Here is a 14,105-nt window from a genome sequence, read left to right on the forward strand (position 1 = left end):
TGGTGGCTGGACATGATCATTACAAAATACAGCTGTATCTACATGCTATCTGCTTTCACTGCATATTCATAAGTCATTTGGGTGAAATCTGAATCGTTCAGTGGATGTGAGACAAACCTAATATCTTCTTGCTAAGAGGTGACTGTGAATGTAGAGGAATGTTTTTGCAAAATTCTACATCCTGTAGATTTCTTAAGCTCTTGCCCATTAATGCTGAAACCCCTTGTTTTAAACTTTAGCTGTGGGTGAATAAGCTCACCATTATTTTTATTTATTTTTTATTTTCTCGAGTTTACATCACTCTGCAACCTGATTACAAAATTTTTTCGAGCGTCACGAGGAAGATTTCTGCCTCTAAAGCTTCTAGCTCTAAGGAGTATCGTAGTAGGTGACCTCAATGTGCCAGCAATGGCTTCTTTGTCACTCTTTTCATTATTTAAACACCAAACAACAATAGGATTATTCATCACACAACTATAGTGCCACAACTGTTGAATCACTGTCGTTGGCAACAGCCGAAGAGCACAGTAGCGAAGAAATATTCCGAATGGTGCCGACATGAAATGGTCAGTACTTTTCGCACAACACCGATAGTCTCTGTTGGCTGAGAAAATTCCGCGCCTCCAAGATTATTTTGTTCATATAAGAGGTGCGTAAATCGAGTTTTTGTTATTGTTTTGAAAATGAACTATAAAAATCAGTTGTCTGTGTGGAATTTTTTCAAAAAAGTGCGGGTAATAGTAAGTTTGTAAAGTGTATCATCTGCATTAGAGATTATAAACATGATCAAGAAATAGGACTAATTTAAGAGACCACTAGAAAAAAGCAGGGTGAAAAACTAGGAACCCCGAATTATAATAGAAGTGGATGGTGAGGGATCAACTTGTGAGCTAGACCAAGCGTAAGAGGTGCAACCAAAAGAATTGTGAAGATTTGTAAAAATTATTTTAACAGAAGTCAGTGAACTGTGTGCGGCTCATGTTGGTAGGTTGGCATCATGTAATGGGGATAGTGGCGTCTCGTTTGCTTCTTCTGTTTACTGGCGCCACTACGTTTGCTGGCATTGTCTGTCCGCGAGTGGGAGCAGCAGCTTTTATCGATATCTAGTACCCGTACCATCTTTGGAAGGGTGTGAAGTGTTTTCCGGGTCAGGTGTGTCAGGAGTTCGGTTGGGACGGAGCAGCAGACAGGTCCGGCAGCGCGCGGACATGCCGGGACCGCTGGCGGCACACAGTCACTGCCAGATCGAGGGGCTGTAGTGGCGACGGCCACAACCTCGTTGTTCACCGGACGCTGCACGTTGAGTTGAGTGAACATTAACCCAGTAGTGAAACCTCCACTATTTTGTGATCTGCTGGAGGGTTGCCGTGACACGGGCAGCAGCAAGTAGAGCGCATCGAGTTGGTGGAATCTATTAACTCTCTTCTGTTGCCTGTTATTAGTTTTTGAATTTGGTGTTATTATTTGGTGGAGTGCAACCAGCGGCATTTTACTGCCTAGTGACCGCTAACGATCCAGTTACCTGTCCTGGAGGTTAGCGTATTTTTGCGTACTTTGCCTCGCCTCGCCAATGCTGTCAGGCATGACGTACAGTTCGACAGCCTCCCTGATTGCGGTGTGGACTGTGGTTTCTTTTGTCTACCTAGGTTGTAGTGGTTCCCTCTGCCTTTCGATGTTTTAACCACCGGATTCTGAAGACGCAGTGCTGTGTGTCACTTCGCCATCGCTTGAATTATTCCATCGTTGTACTCGTTATCATACGTCAGGAGGATTTGGTAATAGGACTGATCGGCGTTTAAACTGTCCCTAGTTTGAGTTGCCATGCTATTAGGTGAGCATAACTCTTGGCTGCCTGTCTCACCGCTTATGCAGCTGTAGGGACTTTTCTCAGGTCGATCCTTGGAGCACTGTCTGTGGATCACTCCTTTTTTTATTTGATCTCATTGTGCCAATTGTTTAAAAATATTTTTTAAAATTATTCCTATTGCTTGTGGCCTTCAGCCGACAAATAGTTTTGAATTCTCTCTAAAGGCCTTCAGCCATCACTGTAGCTTGTGTTGCAGTCAATCTTTTTTTTTTTTCAAAATGATTGTTTTCAAAAAATTATTTCCTTAAATAAAGTGTATTTGTTTACTGTGCAACCAACGGTAACTGATTAGGCCCCGTACACGTCTTTTCCTACTTTCCGTAAGTCCCACGTTTCAGTCAGTTGTATGATGACAGTTCAAAAGTAAGTAAAAAAAAAACTTGATTCTGTTTATGTGCAGACGATTGCTATCGATATGCTGCCGTACAGGACTTCAACCATCACGATTAGAAAAAAATTTGTTTGTGCCTTAAACAGCAGATATGAGTTGCGAGATAAAACCACACTTAAATTATTACTAATCTCAAAACTAATGGAAGAGATAAATAGTTAATTAGAGAAAGCCCTTACAAAATGTAGTTTGTTTAGCGCTGCAAGGGACATGTGGAAGAACAAGAGTGATGACATACTGCCATTGACTTGCCGCTTTATTATAGACGATAAATTAGTTTCACCCATATTAAAAGTGAGAAAAACTGCATGTCATCACAACGCAGAATCTATGCACATCTAACCAACTTTTTAAAAATATTTCTTTCTTTAACTCGTCAATGGCATGCTGACTTTCGTTTCATTCTTGTGATCGGTGCATATCGGTGTAAGTGAAGTCGGTGTAACTTGTAAGGTATTTCTTGGCAGTTTCACTGCTCCCCTCCCCCATCCCCACTTCCCCTCACCCCACTTGTTGATAGAAATCTGAAGCCGTCGTGTAATTTGTGTTCTGTTTACGCACACTCCCAACCGTAACCAATCACTGAATAACGAGTTGCAACAGGCTTAGTATATTTTCTTATTCATTACTCCAAATAAGCAACACATTTGAACATAGATGCCTCTATAATGCGCTTTCGCCAAACATTGTGACTTCCACGCCCAAAGTTTTCACTTGAGAGTTAGTGCGATCGTAGACTAACAAGTGAGAAACGAACCAAAATTAATACAGCACAGCAAAATCAGCTGGCAGTGGCGATACAGTTATTGCGTTGCAGTCTTCCCGGTATATAAGCAACTTGCTTTTGTGACGATTTATGTGGAAGTGGTTCCATTGTGTTCGCGAATTGGAACAGAATTAAAACTTTCGGCGCTTGTAAAGCAGCGTCAATAGTAATGCGTATATTTGCCAAAAAATACTAACGATAGCCAGTTGTAAATATAGGCCTTTCTAATCTAACTGGAACTTTCCAGTGGTAATAGAAAACTTTCAGCTGTTGTCTAATAGAATATGTTGTATCGCCACAACAGTGAAGTCGACGAAACGCTATCAGGTTCTGTCAAGTGCAAACATTGAGCGGCGCGGGTATATTATAGTATACGTCGGTTAGATTGGTGAACATGCCAGCACTGCTGCCTCTCGCCGCACCTTCCCTTATCCTTCATTAATACCGCATTGTGCTCCTTCTACCGCTCCGTGCTCTTTTCGCTACGAAAGGCGAAACACCGAACAAAACTTCTACAAGCTACACACTTTATGTCGACTGCACTAAGATCACAAGTTCTGCCGATCTCAGCGATGTAGCAGTAGAGTGACGGCCCTTTTGTTTTGAACTGAGTGTCAGTTCAACTGAGAAAAAACATAATGAGTGAAGAAGCCATCCTTGATCTCTTCAGCGCAGTTTCAATCTTGTTATTTCCATGTGCAGTTTACACCGTATTTACTGCAGTTCATCAGCAAACATCCACGCCTAAGGTAGCAGCATTGCATAACAGACCAGTAAACACGTCCCCTCTCGTGTCCCTATTCCTAATGAGGACCTTCTTCTTCTTCTCCTCCTCCTCCTCCTCCTCCTCCTTCCTCCTCTTCCTGCTTTCCCCGTGCTTGTAAGACACTGAAGCTCAATATAAAATCGACAAGTAATGTATTGGCCCAAATTTTATGAGAATTATGTAAGTATTCTTTGAGTTAACAAGACGTTGAAAAAAAGTATTTTTTGACAATACTAAGCAAAATTTTGGATAAACTGGCAGGTTGCTTTAATATTACATTTATTTCAGGTCTTCAATCAAGTTCTACTACAACAGAATGTCCGTGCTGTGACAGTAGTAGTGGTTACAATAGCGCTGCAGTTACGAAAAAGCTTCCTAAATCTTAAGGGTTCGACATTCACCCCGTTTTCCCCACTGCATCAAATTAACACAACAAGACCGTTTTAAAGCAGAAACATTTTCCAAAATTTTATTGAACACAATGGCTATTGTAACTTCCTTTCATAATTCTACACTAGTCGGTGACGAACTGCGCAATGTTAAAAAAAAGAGCAAACAAAAAAGAACTGAGACAGATACAAAAGGTGCCGACTCGATCGAGCAGCTCATTCCACACGCTCAAAAGAATTTTGGAAGTACGAAGTGAGGTTGAGATTGCTATCAATGAAAGCTCAGAGGCACTGCCTACCCTCACATCAGAAAATTACTTAGCTATAAGGGGGATAATAGATCTACTTGAACCTTCTGAAGTATCATCACTGATTTCTTAATTACACCTCTCCAACGAGGTAAATGTAAATGTCTTGAGACAAAGGCCTCTCGTCGGGTAGGCCGTTCGCCGGGTGCAAGGTTTTCGATTTGACGTCACTTCAGCGACTTGAGCGTCGATGGGAATGAAATGATGATGATGATTAGGACAACACAACACCGAGTCACTGAGCGGAGAATATCTACGACCCAGCCGGGAATCGAACCCGGGCCCTTAGGATTGACATTCTGTCGCGCTGACCACCGGGGGCGGACTTCTACGAGGCATGGCTGTAAGGTTTTCTGACGTGTAAAACACATTGACTGTTAATATGCTCGTGACATTATTAGATCGTAGGTTTAAAAAACTTGTTTCAGGGCATTTCAAGAGGCAGAGAACGGTGCACAACTACTTCAGAGAGAGTATGCTAGTATCATCGCATCAACTACAAGAATAGTACCTCAAACAGACGCATCCATGAGCAGTGCTAGTACGTCTACTGTTACATTTAACAGTTTGAAGTCGGGTGATCTACTTCTTTTGCCCAACTATCAACTGCGTAACATCGATGTTGTGCACCAGTCAGTGATTCCGTAATTGACCTACATCAGTATTTTGAGAAACCTGTAATAGACAAGCATGCTTGTCTATTAGAATATTTTACAAAATCTAATAGTATGTTTCATGTAATGGCCATTATATTTTTGTGCCCAGCGACTTCAGTTGGTGCAAAGAAGGTTTTCTCCAAAGCAGGATACATAATTACTTAAAAACGCAACAGACTAAAGGAGAAGAACTTAAAGCCTTAGGTGTATCTTTTAAACAACAGAATAAAGGACAAAAATGAAAAAGACCTTACATTTTTATGTTGGCTCACGCACAGTTCGCCGCCTGTCCTGTTTTATTAGTCTGCCCAGTATAAAAAGTCCGACACCTGGTATGAATGGTGGCCGTCCCCGTCTCCTCGTGGTCTCACCTTGGTTTTGCCACGTGTTGAAGACTCTGACCGCGGCATTCCTCGAGCACCCGACAAGTCGTGCAATGTCCAAAATGCTCGTGGTGAACCTCTGGGGCATCACAATCTGCCCTCGGTCAAACTCAGATAGCCGGCGCGTCTTCACCGTTCTACACAGGGGCAGCGCTTTCTCTCATACTACATGCACCGTGCGCGTTCCTGACTAGCTATCGCCTAGACAGGTTCACATCGATATAGTAGTTCGGCGGTCATAATGTTCTGGCTGATCATTGTATATGTTGCACCCATAACGTACACAAGATTCTGCACAGTTAAATTGAAACGGCAATTGACGGGAAAGCGAGACTGAAGCAATGTTTATTCCGCGTAAGTCACACCGTCTGAAGGATCTCCATTTTAAAGTTTTAAATATGGATGCTCGGTTCAGTGAAGGTTTCTAAATTAAAATTGAAACAAATGAGCTCTTGGACATAATTATTTTAAGTCTTATTGACCAGGTTTCAACACTTCTAAGAGTCTCTTCATCAGAATTAAAGAATTAAAATGGCCTATACCATGGTTACAAATTTATAGGAAAATACATTTTTTATATATATATAAGAAATGGAAGTACTGACAGTAGAAGACAAAGGCAGTATTTACATGTCACATATGAAATAATTAACAGGCCAGAACAGCTTTATTCCCAAAATATATAAAAAGGAAAGCGTGAAAGCGAGCCACTACGGGCTGCTCGTACCCGTACAGATTGTAACGGACTGATGTCTTTTCCTAAAAATTTGTAACTATGTGAAAGGCCATTTTAATTGTTGAATTCTGATGAAGGCACTCTTAGAAGTTTTGAAACCTGGTTAATAAGACTTAAAACAATTGTGACCGAGGGCTCATTTGTTTCAATTTTAATCTCCATTTTATATGTAAGAGAAGGCAATTTGCACTGAGGTTTGCATTATCCGTCATATACACATATTACAAGGGCTTTTTTTCTAGAAAAAAGTTTGAGTGTGCTCCGACATTGGATATAATGCAGCGAAAATTACTTGTAACTGAATCAAGGGATACCACCCGTCTGCTTTTAGCCATTACGTCATCGACATGTCGAGCTACAAAAAAATGGTATCGGACTCTTCAGTTGACTTACAGATCAAATGAAGCTGGCGTTACCAAAAAACACCCAAACATACAACAGAATGTGGCATCGAACACTTCAGTTTACATCACCTCAACTGAAGCATGCGATTCGCATCAACCCCTGAACAATAAAAGGAAATGGTATCGTACACTTCAATTGACCTATAATACACCTCAAATGAAACAGTTTAGTCCAATCAGCCGTCCGACATACAAAACAATACAAGGAAATATTACCAAACACATATTTTAGACTTTTCCCACCAAAAACTGCACTCGTATCGTTCGTATTGCAATTACCAGCACGAAAAACTGAAATAAAAAATTTACGTCCATGAAATAAATCTTAGGTACACTTCCAAGCTCTCAACATCGTAAAAAAATTACTTTGTTGACGAAGAAGCGTACCCCCAGAAAACAGCACTGCATATTACTAACTTACAGTCGCCTGATGCGTTATCGGTCGGTATGTCAGGGCTAGTCTTAAGAACTGCTGTAGAGATTTCGATACAGTCCGCGTTTGTGTACGTATTTATTAACAGTACGCCAGACAAGTTGTCTGACTGTAGATACTTAGTGTTACCCGTACGAAGTCCAGGAACATCGTTAGTGAATAATAAATTACAGCGACGATATAAGAAATACTGTGAATTGGACTTACTACAGCCATGTTTCTCTCACGGGCAACAATTGTTTGCCAAGCGTCGGTTCGTGCAATAAAGTACCTACGGTATTCCTTTACTCGTTAGGGAAACTGAAGCAACTGTATAGCGTCGAGTTCTGTATCAAATTAATAATTAATATTTCCGTGAAGTTTCCAATGATTTTATTAAATAATTGTTTACCGGATTTACAAAAAAAAATTTAAAAAAATGGTTCAAATGGCTCTGAGCACTACAGGACTTAACTTCAGAGGTCATCAGTCCCCTAGAACTTAGAACTACTTAAACCTAACTAACCTAAGGACATCACACACATCCATGCCCGAGGCAGATTGTAGCGCCTAGAACCGCTCGGCCACTGCGGCCGGCCCGGACTTATACTTTAAGGGTGTACGGAACGCCCTATGCTTACAGTGTTAAATTGAGCTAAAAGTTAGTAACATTTTCTCATTTGTTATTTGGACGATACTCTCGATTTTTTCACAGAACGCAGAGATATGTTCTGCTTTTATGCTGAATTATTAATTTTGAAAAAATAATGTATAGTTTTTCAGATATTTTATTTTTTATAAATGTTAAAAAAGTTATACATTTTAACAAGTATTTTAAAATTTACATCCATTAATACAAAATAATTCCACATGTCCTTTAATTTAGATATATTAGAAGGTCTTAAGGAACAACTACAGAAAATTTCATCTTTCTACTATAAATAGGCCCTGAGAAAATGTTCCTTTTACACAAAAAAACTAAAGTTACGGGAAATTAGCTTCAAAGTTTTTACTTCAGTACAAGCCTGCTCCATAGCTTGTATCATCAGAATCGTCCAACAGCTTCGTCCTGATGGCTCTGCTATGCTGTCTAGCCATCTTTGAATATACTTTCATGGCATTATCTGAAGACCTGAGCCGTTCCTTGTCCAAACAAAGCATAGCTGCGGCAGTTCGTAGTCCTACACAGTGCCCCAACTTCTGCAGAACTTTGAACTTTGTTATATTGCCCTGATTGAATGATGAAACAGCATCATAAACGCCAAAGTGAAGTGTGTTTATACCCACAAACACAGTTTTAGGTGTCGAGGTAGTCTATTCCATATCACATGGTTCACACACTCATTTGGATTTTGAGTCCGGCCATGAAGACATTTCTTTAGTAGACTAATACCTGCGAGGTCTCGGAATATTGGTTTTATTTCATCCATTATGGCAGGTGGCAGGTGATGAGGGTGATTGTATTGTTTCTTAGTTACCTTGCCTCTGTTGTACTTGCACCAACTATCGCCTCCTTTTGGACATAGCCTATGTTGGGGATTCTCATTGTTTGAAGCTGTATGAGAAAACAGAGCCCAGACTGCTCTTCTCATTAATTCTGCATCTGCTGTATTCTGTCTTATTGTTAGACCATGGCACTTCTGAATATCATCTATTGTAGCATCTGTCACTCTATTTTTCCCATCTAAAGTTTTTCCATCGCTCACTTTCTTGGCTTTCATGCTAGCCTTGATCCGTCGAAGTCTTGATCCCATCCTTTTTTGAACATGGCCAACACACTCCAGTTTGGAAATTTTCACATCGTTGCCATAGGGTCTCAGTTCCCCAATTTCTTTGAAAGCCTTTGAGTCACCATCTCCAAGATAATTTATGTATCTAACGTTGTACCATTTTACTGAGCGTTGATAAATACTTCTTACACCAGCAACTTCCATACCACCACTTGACCCATAGTAATTTGCCATGCACTCTTCTTCATGTTTAGTTTTCATTTTCTCCTTGCATCTGCAATGCTTGGAAAGTATTGCCACATCAACTACCTTACCAGTGTCCACACTTGTAGCTGTTACTACACCATTCAGAGATGTGTGGCCTCTCTGCTGCCAGCTTTCATCAAAAGCTATGGACAAGTCTCTGCTATTATTATTTTCAACAACTGCTTCCTCAACAGCATCTTTCATGTTTTCCTGTGCCACATCTTCTACAGCAGAGCCTACTGCAATTATATGTTTGTTAAATTTTGAAGGTGGAGGTGGGAGGTTCATCACACCACACAACATGGCACCTGTAGCCCTGCCCTTTCCTATACACCGTAATCCATAAACCAGTCTAATGTTTATATCGTATAGTTTACCTGTATCTGTAGTAACATGCGAGGAATTGAAGAAAGTAACACTGTGTTTGCAATAACTGCACATCAACTCTAATTCACAAGCAAGTCCTACATGTAAGTTTGTTTTCAATGAAACAACACATTTTCCACATTGTTTGCAGCACACATTGTTCTCCAAAACGTCTGATAATAAAGAGACGTTAATTACCTCATCTTTTGTAGTCCCAGCATTTAGTTTCTTGTATTCTTCTTCAATTCCAGCTAGTTTTCTTCTTGAAGCACTTTCCAGTGTAGTGGCAGCAGCATCACTCAACGTATCACTACCAGTTTTGGGGTTAGTCGCTACTGGGACATCAGATACTGATGAAGATGAATCAGACGAATTTTTAGTACACTTTACTTTCTTGCGCCAATGTACACGCTTTCTAAATACCTTCAGACTAGGTCTTGGCATGTTGAAGGAAAGAAAACTCAATGACTTCTCCACATACGACTTTCACAACAATGACATGGATGTGCTCGCAAAGGAAACAATACAAATGGTGCAGAATCTATTATCAACTGTCTAGCAGTGTAGCCAACAGAAAAGCTAACTCTCTTGTGCTCAATTATATCTCTGGCAAGGCTGTCTATATCAGGTATATTTCGTGTCTCATATACAAGGTGCGGAACATCGTGTGTCGAAATCATTTTAAAAAATTATTTAAAATAGTTCTATTCATGTCATCCAAATATTTTATACATGGTATTAAACGGGAGAGTCTAAATTTTTCGAAAATGCATTTACCCAAAAATCGATTTTTTCATCGAAAAACTCATTCCGTATACCGTTAAAACAATTCATATAAACAGATTTTATTTTGTACTGTAGACAGGTACCATTCCTTTTTCTGTCTTAAATGAGCTGGTGATAAATTAAGAGTTCAGGGGGAAAAAAACTGTAAGTTACACATGCATTTTCGGTTCGAACTGTTGCATCATTTATATCTCACGTCATTTGGGAACTATAAAATTTGACAAAAAGTTGTCTACTTTAAGCTGCCGTGCAGCAGTGTCGTTTATGAGGCACGTTTGTTGTTCTTTTATCGCACATAGGCTGTTTACGCGCTACCATTAACGGAAGCAGCCCCATAAAACTGTCTTCACTTTAAATTATGGCCGTGACTGCACACTAAGACGCCATCTCCAACTGTACACGTTTGTCCATTTGCGACTGCAGTCGTTGATTGATCACGACTACGCTTTTAATGTCTCATTCTCACTTCTTTCGTTTCAATAATTTTTTTAAACTTTCATCTGCCAAACACCTAACAAAAATTCTACTTTCTGTGAAACGCATGTGCGAGTTACCAGCCTTCTAAAGATGCAGTATGTTCCAGTGTAAACATGCTAAAAGTCTGCAAAATAATCCAAGTCGTGCATAAAGACCATTATAGAGCGTAAATCAGACCTGGTCGTTTACTCCTGACAGTTTTATGCTTTTCGTTACTCTCGTCCATCATGTTCTTCTACGATCTAAAGCAGAAAAAAACCAACCCCCTTCCTTCCAGTCTAGCTGTGTTTCAATTTACTCAGTCCGTATATACAGCAATTAACAGTAGTCCGTACAGTGTTCTCTCGTTACACTAATGATTAAATTCTTGCGTCGAACATTGCCACATACTGAAGTAGTCGTTCAGAAATGGGGGAAATATAAAATATGCGATTTATAGCTGCAAAGTTGCGGACTGATATGTTGCTCCTTGGCGAATGGTGTGCCTCGAAAAGTGAGGACCAATTAACTATGAAAAAACTCGCAAAAATCCACTTCTTTAATCTCTCGTAAAATTCACACAAATACACTTCTCTATATTTTTGCACCCTCTCATTATCATTTCGCAACAATTTCAGGTTTGTCTTGGTGCTTTGAAACAACCTTGCTTGAATTAAGAGAAAAATTACGAGACATGGAAATACAAAAGTACCAGGTAAGGTGTTTTGAATCATTATTGTCTTTATAGCATTTGTGTAATTGACTAGACTACTCTCTCCGAAACTGTGAAGGTAGCAGCTCTAAAATACAGGGAGTGAAAAGTTACGAACGACTTCTAGAGACCGCTGCGGTCGCAGGTTCGAATCCTGCCTCAGGCATGGATGTGTGTGATATCCTTAGGTTAGTTAGGTTTAAGTAGTTCTAAGTTCTAGGGGACTGATGACCTCAGCAGTTAAGTCCCATAGTGCTCAGAGCCATGTGAACCAACTTCTAGAGAAGGCATACTGCGGTTATGAGAGTCGAGAATATGGAAGGGAAGCAGTGGTTGAAGAGGGAGTGAGATTGGGCTGTAGACTATTCCCGATGTTACACTATCTCAACATTATGCAAAAAAAAAAGGAAACCAAGGAGAAATCTGAACTCGCAATTACAGTTCGGGAAGAGTAAATAAAAACTTTTTAATGCCTCCCTCAAAGAAAATTGTAATCCGGTTTCGGAGGACAGAGCGGATCAGGTTATAGTTGTTGAAACGGGCCAAAATCAGTTACTGTCAGTTGCACAAAACATACAAACTTTATTTTCCTAAAACACCTAATCACACATGCCCTTAAAATCATTCAAAAACAATATGGCTGAAGGCCCAAACACAAGTTATTAAAACTGCCTTAAGGAATACGCACGGTTGAAGGCCTTAGTTACAAAATTTTACATATAAACTCTCCTGAAGGTCACACACTGGAGATAGAACAACTGAGGGCTTAAGGTCTGGATAAGAAGAATTTCAGATACAGTGTAAGTAGGCTGTTTAGGTTTTTATGTTGGTAACGCCACACAGCGCTCTGTATGAAAATCACTGGCTGTGCTTTGTGCAGTCGGTGGCTGGTCGGCATTGTTGGAATATTCGCTTGTGTAGTGTTGGGCAGTTGGATGTGAACAGCCCGTAGCGTTGCGCAGTGGTGGATGTGGGGAGAGAAATGGCGGAGTTTTGAGAGAGGATGATCTGGACGTGTGTCCATCACAGAGACAGTAAATTTGTAAGACTGGATGTCATGAACTGCTATATATATTATGACTTTTGAACACTATTAACGTAAATACATTGTTTGTTCTCTATCAACATCTTTCATTTGCTAACTATGCCTATCAGTAGTTAGTGACTTCAGTAGTTAGAATCTTTTATTTAGCTGGCAGTATTGGCGCTCGCTGTATTGCAGTAGTTCGAGTAACGAAGATTTTTGTGAAGTAAGTGATTCATGAAAGGTATAGGTTATTGTTAATCAGGGCCATTCTTTTGTAGGGATTATTATAATTCAGATTGCGTTGCGCTAAAAATATTGTGTGTCAGCTTAGTGTTGATCAGAATAAGTAAAGAGAGTAATGTCTGAGTACGTTCAGTTTTGCTCAGCTGTTTGAAAAACAAATAAAGTAAGAGGTTTATCAGCACAGTCATTCATAAATTTTTCTGAGGGGACGTTTCAACAGAAGAAAATTTTGAAAGGTTTTAAAAGGGTGACTTAATTTAAGACAACTGAGGGCCTTATCTTAAAATATTTCGCGTAAACGTCGGCTGAAGGCCACATACTCAACGTAGAACAACTAAAAAATGGTTCAAATGGCTCTGAGTACTATGGGACTTGACATCTGAGTTCATCAGTCCCCTAGAACTTAGAACTACTTAAACCTAACTAACCTAAGGACATCACACACATCCATGCCCGAGGAAGCATTCGAACTAGCGACCATAGCGGTCGCGCGGTTCCAGACTGAAGCACCTAGAACAACTCAAGGATGAAGGCCTGGATAATAATGATTTTCATTGGACTTTTTAAAAAATTTGTTTAAGCAAGAATCTTCAAAGTTTTAATTCAAGACGGCTGAAGGCCTTATCTTAACATTAAAACAAACGGCTGAAGGCCTCACACAATACTTGAGACTAAAAGAAAATCACAATCTAAAACAACCGAACAGTGCTGCTCAGAAGTGCTCCAAGAGTCGGCCTGAGGAGGTAACTCTGACATAAGTTTAGGTGAGACAGGCAGCCAAGCGTAATACTAAATAATCGGATGGCAACCCGACCCAGGGATGGCTGAAGGCCTGACCAACAACCAATCAATTCCCTTCCACCCGACCAACAGCACGACAAATCAGCGAGGACGAAGTTCCCAGCAGCACTAAATCTTGAAAATTGAGGCCTAAATACAACCATGACTCAATAACCACTCAAAATACAAAAAACAACACCAAAGGCTGTCGAACTACACGCCGTGCCGGACAGCATCAACATGGCGAGGAATCACACACTGCCAGAAAATTACGCTAACGATCAGGACAGGTAACTGGAGCGTTAACGGCCACAAGGCAGGAGATACCGCTGGTGCACTTCACTAATAAGTATCAACCAATTCAAGAAGTAAAGCTGTGAGTACCGAGCGTGAGTGGTGCTTCGGTAGCTCAGTTGGTAGAGCACTTGCCCGCGTAAGGCAAAGGTCCCGAGTTCGAGTCTCGGTCGGGCACACAGTTTTAATCTGCCAGGAAGTTTCATATCAGCGCACACTCCGCTGCAGAGTGAAAATCTCATTCTGGAACCAATTCAATAGTTAAACACCATACAGGAAGACGGCTGCAAAATTTCGCCGACTCCAACACACCATATGTTGCTGCTTGTGGGAACGGCCCAGAAAGCAACAACCGGCAATGAACGAAGAGATGTCTCAGCAGTTGAG

General features: G+C 40.5%; 1 non-coding gene across 1 annotated transcript; it reads left to right on the top strand.

The window, feature by feature from the left end:
* The first annotated feature begins 13,821 nt into the window (after positions 1-13,821).
* Trnat-cgu lies at positions 13,822-13,896 on the top strand. The gene has a single exon. It is a non-coding gene; the product is annotated as a tRNA-Thr (tRNA).
* Positions 13,897-14,105: the final 209 nt, after the last annotated feature.

The sequence above is a fragment of the Schistocerca piceifrons genome, chromosome 10 (assembly GCF_021461385.2).
Source record: "Schistocerca piceifrons isolate TAMUIC-IGC-003096 chromosome 10, iqSchPice1.1, whole genome shotgun sequence".
Lineage (NCBI taxonomy): Eukaryota > Metazoa > Arthropoda > Insecta > Orthoptera > Acrididae > Schistocerca > Schistocerca piceifrons.